Genomic DNA, 6,960 nt, shown 5'->3' on the forward strand with positions numbered 1-6,960 from the left:
AGTCTTCAATGTTTGCAATGTATTTGATTCTATTTATATGAAATTATGTCCAAAGCAAAATTGCAGAGGCAGTAAATACATCCGTAGTGGCCAGCAGAGGCTTGGAAATGGTAAGCACTGAAGATATATGAAAGACAGAAAAAAAAATGGAACAAAGAAACTAGTCTTTATTTTACTGTAGTGGCATGTATATCGTACAAAGTGTTTACTGGAACCCCTGGTACATGATAGAAAAGACTAAACCTCTGGGTTTGCAAATTGTATTTTCTTTTTTTATTGCAAAGTGGATTTTATTAAAAAAGAACTAATTAAAAAATTGATAGCTCTTTCCTTTATGGCATATCCCCTGTTGTCATTGTACTTGATTTTGGTACCCTGCATCTTGTATATGCATATGTATATATGCATATACATACACACACACACACACACACACACACACACACACACACACACTATATACATCTGGGGAGGGAAAGGGGAATAACAAAACACTGAAAGAAGGACAAAGGATGACCTATGGCAACAAGGATAACCACAGGACAGTATATTGGAAATGAACTTTACAACTTCGGGCTGGGGGGATGGGGTGAGGTGGGGAGGAGGGGGTTAAGTGGGGGAGGGAAAGGATAGGGGACAACAACAAGGAAGGGAAGGGGTAACAATGATCCACAAGTAATGTACTCATTGACTTGCTCATGTAATTGTAGCCCCTCTGTATAGCATCTTTACAATAAAATTTAAAAGATAAAAAATTAAACAAATTCATAGCATTATTTTGGTATATAGGAAGTTGTACACAAGTACCTACAGGGGAATTCGTCACCATGTCAATATGTATGTAAAGGTAAAGAATCTGGAATAAACAGCAATAAGCAGGTAGATTTGAAAGGGAAGAAAACTATAATTAAATCAACTTCTTTGGTTCAGGAGTATTCAGATTGTCATACTCTACAGTTGGAGAAAATGGGAGAGAAATAAGGAACCTGACATTAGTCAAGGATGTAAGAGAAAAAGAAGAATCAGGAGGTGGAGGGTAAAAGGAAACAAGTATGACCCAGAAATCTCTTTTCTATGCAAAGAGTAAATAGACATCATTAATATTCATTTATCAGGTAAACAAATTACATATGACTTCATTGTGTGGCTTAAATTTTTCATTCTTTTTTTCTAGTCTTGTTTTCTTTGAAGCAATGTGTTTGAAAATTTTAGAAATAAATGACAAGATCAGAGTGGAAGGAAATGTGCACAAAGAATCTGTGTCACATATGCATCATAAAACTTTGAGGCAGATGCAGTGAAAGTACTGATGGATGTAATAGGAATTAGTGAGGAAATATAACAACTAAACAACAACCCAATCAATAAATGGGCTAAAGAATTAAAGAGAGACTTTGAAGAAGAAATACAAATGCTCAATAGACACATAAAGAGGCCATAAAAAATGTAAATCAAAACAACATTTAGGTTCCACCTTATCCCAGTGAGAATGGCCATTTTCAAGAAAACTAACAATAACAGATGCCAAAAGGGAATACTACTACTACATTGTTGGTGAGAATGTAAATTTGTTCAAGTATTCTGGAAAGCAATATGGAGGTTTCCCCAAATACTAGCCAAAGTATTTCCCTATGACCCAGCAGTCCCACTACTGGACATTTATCAAATTGACCACAAACAAAGCCCCACTAAAGCCATCAGAACAACTATGTTCATTCCAGAGCCAACATATGGAATCAACCCAGATGCCCCTCAGTGGACTAATGAATCAAAAAATATGAATATATATAATATATATACAATGGAATTTTATGCTTCCAATAGAAACAATGATATTATCCCATTCATAAGAATATGGAAAATATTATATGAAACAAAGTAAGCCAGACCCAAAGAAATTTAGGCTGCATAGTTTATAATTAGAATCTCTCTATAAATCTACAGGCAAACCCAATGGATAGTAAAAGACAAATAATTATACCTGGACATGATTAATTTGTAAAAAGGAGTCTAAATACTCACACAGTGAGAACAAAGAAGGATATTCCTAGGAGAGGATTGCAAGGACTCAAGAGCTATGTGCATATGATTATATGAAACAATGCTCATCAAAATGAACTTCAAGGCATGTAAGAGGGAGGATTTTTTCTCAGTATTTTTAAATATATATTTTTAATTGTAAAGCTACTGTACAAAGGGGTTACAGTTAAGTGAGTAAGGTAATGAGTACACTTCTATCAAGCATTGTTACCTCCTCCTTTATATTACCCCTATCATCCCTTCCCTCCTCACCTCCCCAACTTCTCCCTTCCCCTACCCAAGTTGTAAAGTTCGTTTTCAACATAGTGTCTTGTACATCTCATTGTTACAATGGGTCAACCTGTATCCTTATTTCAACATTTTGTTATTTCCCTTCTCCTCCCCAATCAGAAAAAATGTATATACAAGATTCAGGGCACTGGAATCAAATACAGTTATACCATGTGGGAAGAACATACAAAAGAAACAAAAAAATAACATAGTACTTTATAAGTACATTAAAAACAACGGCAATAAAAATGCAATGGAAAAAAATGGGTCTCATATTTAAAATATACTTAGAACTCAAAAACTTAAATCTCCTAAAAACAAATACTCAAAGAAACAACCACCCCATTAATACGTGGGCTAAAGACTTAAAGAGAAAGCCGGGCGCCGGTGGCTCTCACCGTGAGGCTGAGATATGAGGATCGCAGTTCAAAGCAAGCCCAGGCAGGAAAAGTCCTGAGACTCTTATCTCCAATAAACCACTAGAAAACCGGAAGTGGTGCTGTGGCTCAAGCGGTAGAGTGCTCACCTTGAGTTGAAGAGTGTAGGGACAGCGCCCAAGCCCAGAGTTCAAGCCCCATGACCGACCAAAAAAAAAAAAAGCCAATAGACAGACACATGAAGAAATGCTCAAACTCTCTAGCCATAAAAGAAATGCAAATCAAAAGAACATTGAGATAATACCTCACCCCCGTTAAATGCCTATAATCAAGAAATCTAATAACAACAGATGCTGGAAGGGATGTAGTCAGAAGGGAACCCTACTGCATTGTTGGGGAGGAGTGTAAACTTGTTCAACCACTTTGGAAAGGAGTATGGAGGTTCCTCAAAAGACTCCATATAGAACTCCCCTATGACCCAGCAATCCCACTTTTGGGCATTTACCCCAATGATCACAAACAAGACCACACTAAAGGTACCAGAACGACTATGTTTATTGCAGCCTTATTTACCATAGCTAAGATATGGAACCAACCCAGATGCCCCTCAGTAGATCAAGTAAATGTGATAGATATATATGTATATGTGTCTATAATATATATATATATATATATATATTTGCATGCAATGGAATTCTTTGCCTCCATCAGAAAGAATGATATCGCCCCATTTGTTAGGAAATGGAAAGACTTGGCAAAAATCATATTAAGTGTAGTAAGCCAGGCCCAAAGAAACATAGGTCCCATGGTTTCCCTTTTTTGCAATAACTAGTATATGTCTAGGACAAGCAGTAAAGGTCAAAAGCTATACACATATAACCATGTAAGATGATGCTAAGTGAAATGAACCCCAAGATAGGGATACAAGAGGTTTTTATCTTTGTTGCTGTTGTTTTTAATGCCCTCCTCCTTCTCCTCCTTTTCCTCCTCTGTTTCTGCTTCTTCCTCTGCTTCTGCTGCTGCTTCTTCTTTCCTTTTTTCTTTGGTTTATTTCCTCTTGTTGCTGTTTTTTGATTATGATGAGACAAATAGTGAAGCAATTCAACAGTGAAATATACTAGACAATATGTTGGAAATGAGATATATAACTTGGGGTTGGCATCAAAAGGGGAAAACTAAGAGAAAATGAGGGAGAGGATGACAGTTCAAAAGAAAATGTAGGAGGTGTATATAAGTTTATCTGATTTGAGGAAGGGAAGGGGAATCATAGAAATGGTGGGACAAGGGGTGAAACAATTCAACAGAGATACTCAGTAGACAGCATCATGGAAATGAATTTTACAAGTTTAGGAGAGGGGGTCAGGAGGGGAAAATGGGAGAAAATGAGGGAAGGGGTAACACTATTCAAAAAGAAATGTACACATCACCTGTATTATGTAACTGTAATCCCTTTGTATATCACCTTTATAATAAAATTTAAATTAAAAAAGGAAATGTACTGATTACCTGATTTATTTAACTATAACACCTCTGTACATCATCATTACTGTAAAATTTAAAATAATCTTACACACACACACACACACACACACACACACACACAGAGACAAAGAGCGAGAGGAAGGGAAAGAGAAAGAGAAAAGTTAGCTACATCATGGTTGAAGATAGGTTATTTGCAGTAAAAGCTATTTTAGTCACATTTCTAAAGAGGAAAGTTATCTCTTTAGTTAAAATTCCTGAAATTTAAGAGTACATAAATCATTTGAGTCATGAGTAGAGTAGATAAGGAAAATTGAACAAGTCTCCGCATAATTTTAGTTGGTGTATCAAACCCATCTCCAACAGATAATATAGTGCACTGATGGTATGAATAGGGTTTATGGAAAAAGAAATAATCAGATACTAACATTAGGAAATACTGAAAAATACTGAGTAGCCTTTATTCTGTTGGACTTCATATCTACAGAATGGATTAATGGAAGAAGAGGTGATGGAAGGATGGAACTTGTGGAAGAAATGACCTCAGATATAGAAAATACAATGCCTATTCAGGAGATAGATGCTCTTAATGAGTTCCCTTTAGGGGAAATTAATTGATGAAAACTAGTTATACCACTGAATTAAAAACATGCAACTACAGGAATGTTTTGTAGGATAATTTGATCGTCTTGCTTTTAGAGGAAAAAATACCCTTAATTGGAATAATTAGTATTGTCACTATTAGATTGTTTCTTCTACCAACGAACTGTCAGTTTCCTCAAATAGTATATGGGTACTGATGTTAGGTTATGTAAATAATCTGTTTATATGTTTGCTAGTGTGCAGTTTTCTTTCTATGAAAAATGGAGCTCTAGGTGCACCAAGGGCAGACGAGGTTCGGGATGTGAGAGTGGGAGAGTGGGGCTCCGAGCCCGAGCATAAGAACAAAAAGCAGATACACCTGGACTTTCCTCGGAGCCCTCTGCATTCTTAAAGCGTTGGGTGAAATTTGGAGTTTCCTGACGGTCATCCACTGTTGCTTGATGAAAACCGAGACCTCTCGTACCTTCCTTGGAGAACAATCTGCCATCTATTTTATCTCCCACTGAAGGCATCTGTGGTTGTTTGAGCTACAAAATCTACCCAAGCTTGTGTGACATCTGTCCTGCAAAGTGTCCATGATGCTGGGCCCTGAGGGAGGTGAAGGCTTTGTGGTCAAACTCCGTGCCTGCCCAGATGATGTGCAGAACTTCCTCTCTGACTGCACCATTCACGGTGGGTTGCAGGAGTCCATTTCATTTACACTAGGAAAGGCAGGCAGAGTGGTGGGGCTTTTGTTGAACTTGAATCTGAAGATGATGTAAAACTGGCCCTGAATAAAGACAGGGAAAGCTTCGAGTGTTCAAGTCTCACAGAATCCAGATGGATTCCTTGTTGATGCACAGCGGTCCAACAGCGCTGACAGCGCCAGCCATGGCTTCGCGCGGCTCCGGGGCCTCCAGTTTGGATGCACCAAAGAAGAAATAGTTCAGTGCTTCTCTGGGTTAGAAATTGTGCCCAATGGGAACACACTACAGGTGGACCCAGAGGGCAAGATTACAGGGGAGGCCTTTGTACAGTTTGCCTCACAGGAGTTAGCTGAGAAGGCCCTGGGGAAGCACAAGGAGAGAAGAGGGCACGGGTATAGTGAAGTGTTCAAGAGCAGTCAGGAGGAAGTTAGGTCCTACTCAGACCCACCTCTGAAGTTCATGTCTGTGCCGCGCCTAGGGCTCTATGACCGGCCTGGCACTGCCCGGAGGTACATGGGCATTGTGAAGCAGGCAGGCCTGGATCGAATGAGGTCCAGCGCCTACAGTGCAGGCTATGGGGGCTACGAGGAGTACAGCGGGCTCAGAGATGGCTGTGGCTTCACCACCGACCTCTTTAGGCGAGACCTCAGCTACTGTCTCTCGGGCATGGAAGACCATAGATACGGGGACGGCGAGTTCACAATCTGTCATGGTACCAGCTATGATTGTGTTATGGGGAACAGAAAACAACTTGGTGTGACTGCTGTTTGTTTGGCTATGTATACCAGGAGGCAAGTCTGGGCAGATGCACAGTTATTTAGAAGCAGACCCTATGGGCAAAGTCTAATGGCTGAAATACATGAGAGGAATGGCAGTCCATCTCATAATCTAAATAAAGCCAATAATTACTGTTTTCTCCATCAAGAGACACAGCATAAACAATTGAACAATCGCCCATTCTTACACTAACGGGTTTTGTGGATTGAATTACGTCCTCTCAAAGGTGACATACTGAAACTCTAAACCCCCAATCTGATATTAGCACCATGGTTTTTGGGGAGATGGATAAGGTTAAATCATGGTAGAGCACAGCTTCTTATAAGAAGAGGATCACATTCTGTCTCTCTCCCCTCTCTATGTCTGACCTATGCATGTACTTCACCACACCTGCCATCTTGCTTGAGTTTTCATAAATGCTTTTTTGTTGTTGTAGCTGCTGGTTCAAGGGCTTGACCTCATGGCCTGAGTGCTGTGCTGAGCTTTTGTGCTGAAGGCTAGTGCACTACCAATTGAGCCACAGCTCCATTTCCAGATTTTTGGATACTTTACTCAGCGATAAGACTCTCACAGGTTTTTCTGCTAGGGCTGGCTTTGAACCATGAGCTTTAGATCACAGTTAGTAGTTAGGATTACAGGCCTGAACCACATCAACAAATGAGCCTAAATATTTTATTTCTGGATCTGTTACACTTCAGCTACCATGTGATCAATCACTTAAGGAGTTT

At 39.3% G+C, this 6,960-nt stretch overlaps 1 pseudogene; it reads left to right on the forward strand.

Moving 5' to 3' along the window:
• The first annotated feature begins 5,211 nt into the window (after positions 1-5,211).
• Positions 5,212-6,424, forward strand: LOC138804980 (heterogeneous nuclear ribonucleoprotein F-like; annotated as a pseudogene).
• Positions 6,425-6,960: the final 536 nt, after the last annotated feature.

Source organism: Dipodomys merriami, unplaced genomic scaffold, assembly GCF_024711535.1.
Source record: "Dipodomys merriami isolate MVZ:Mamm:240054 unplaced genomic scaffold, mDipMer1.0.p SCAF_38, whole genome shotgun sequence".
Taxonomy (NCBI): Eukaryota; Metazoa; Chordata; class Mammalia; order Rodentia; family Heteromyidae; genus Dipodomys; species Dipodomys merriami.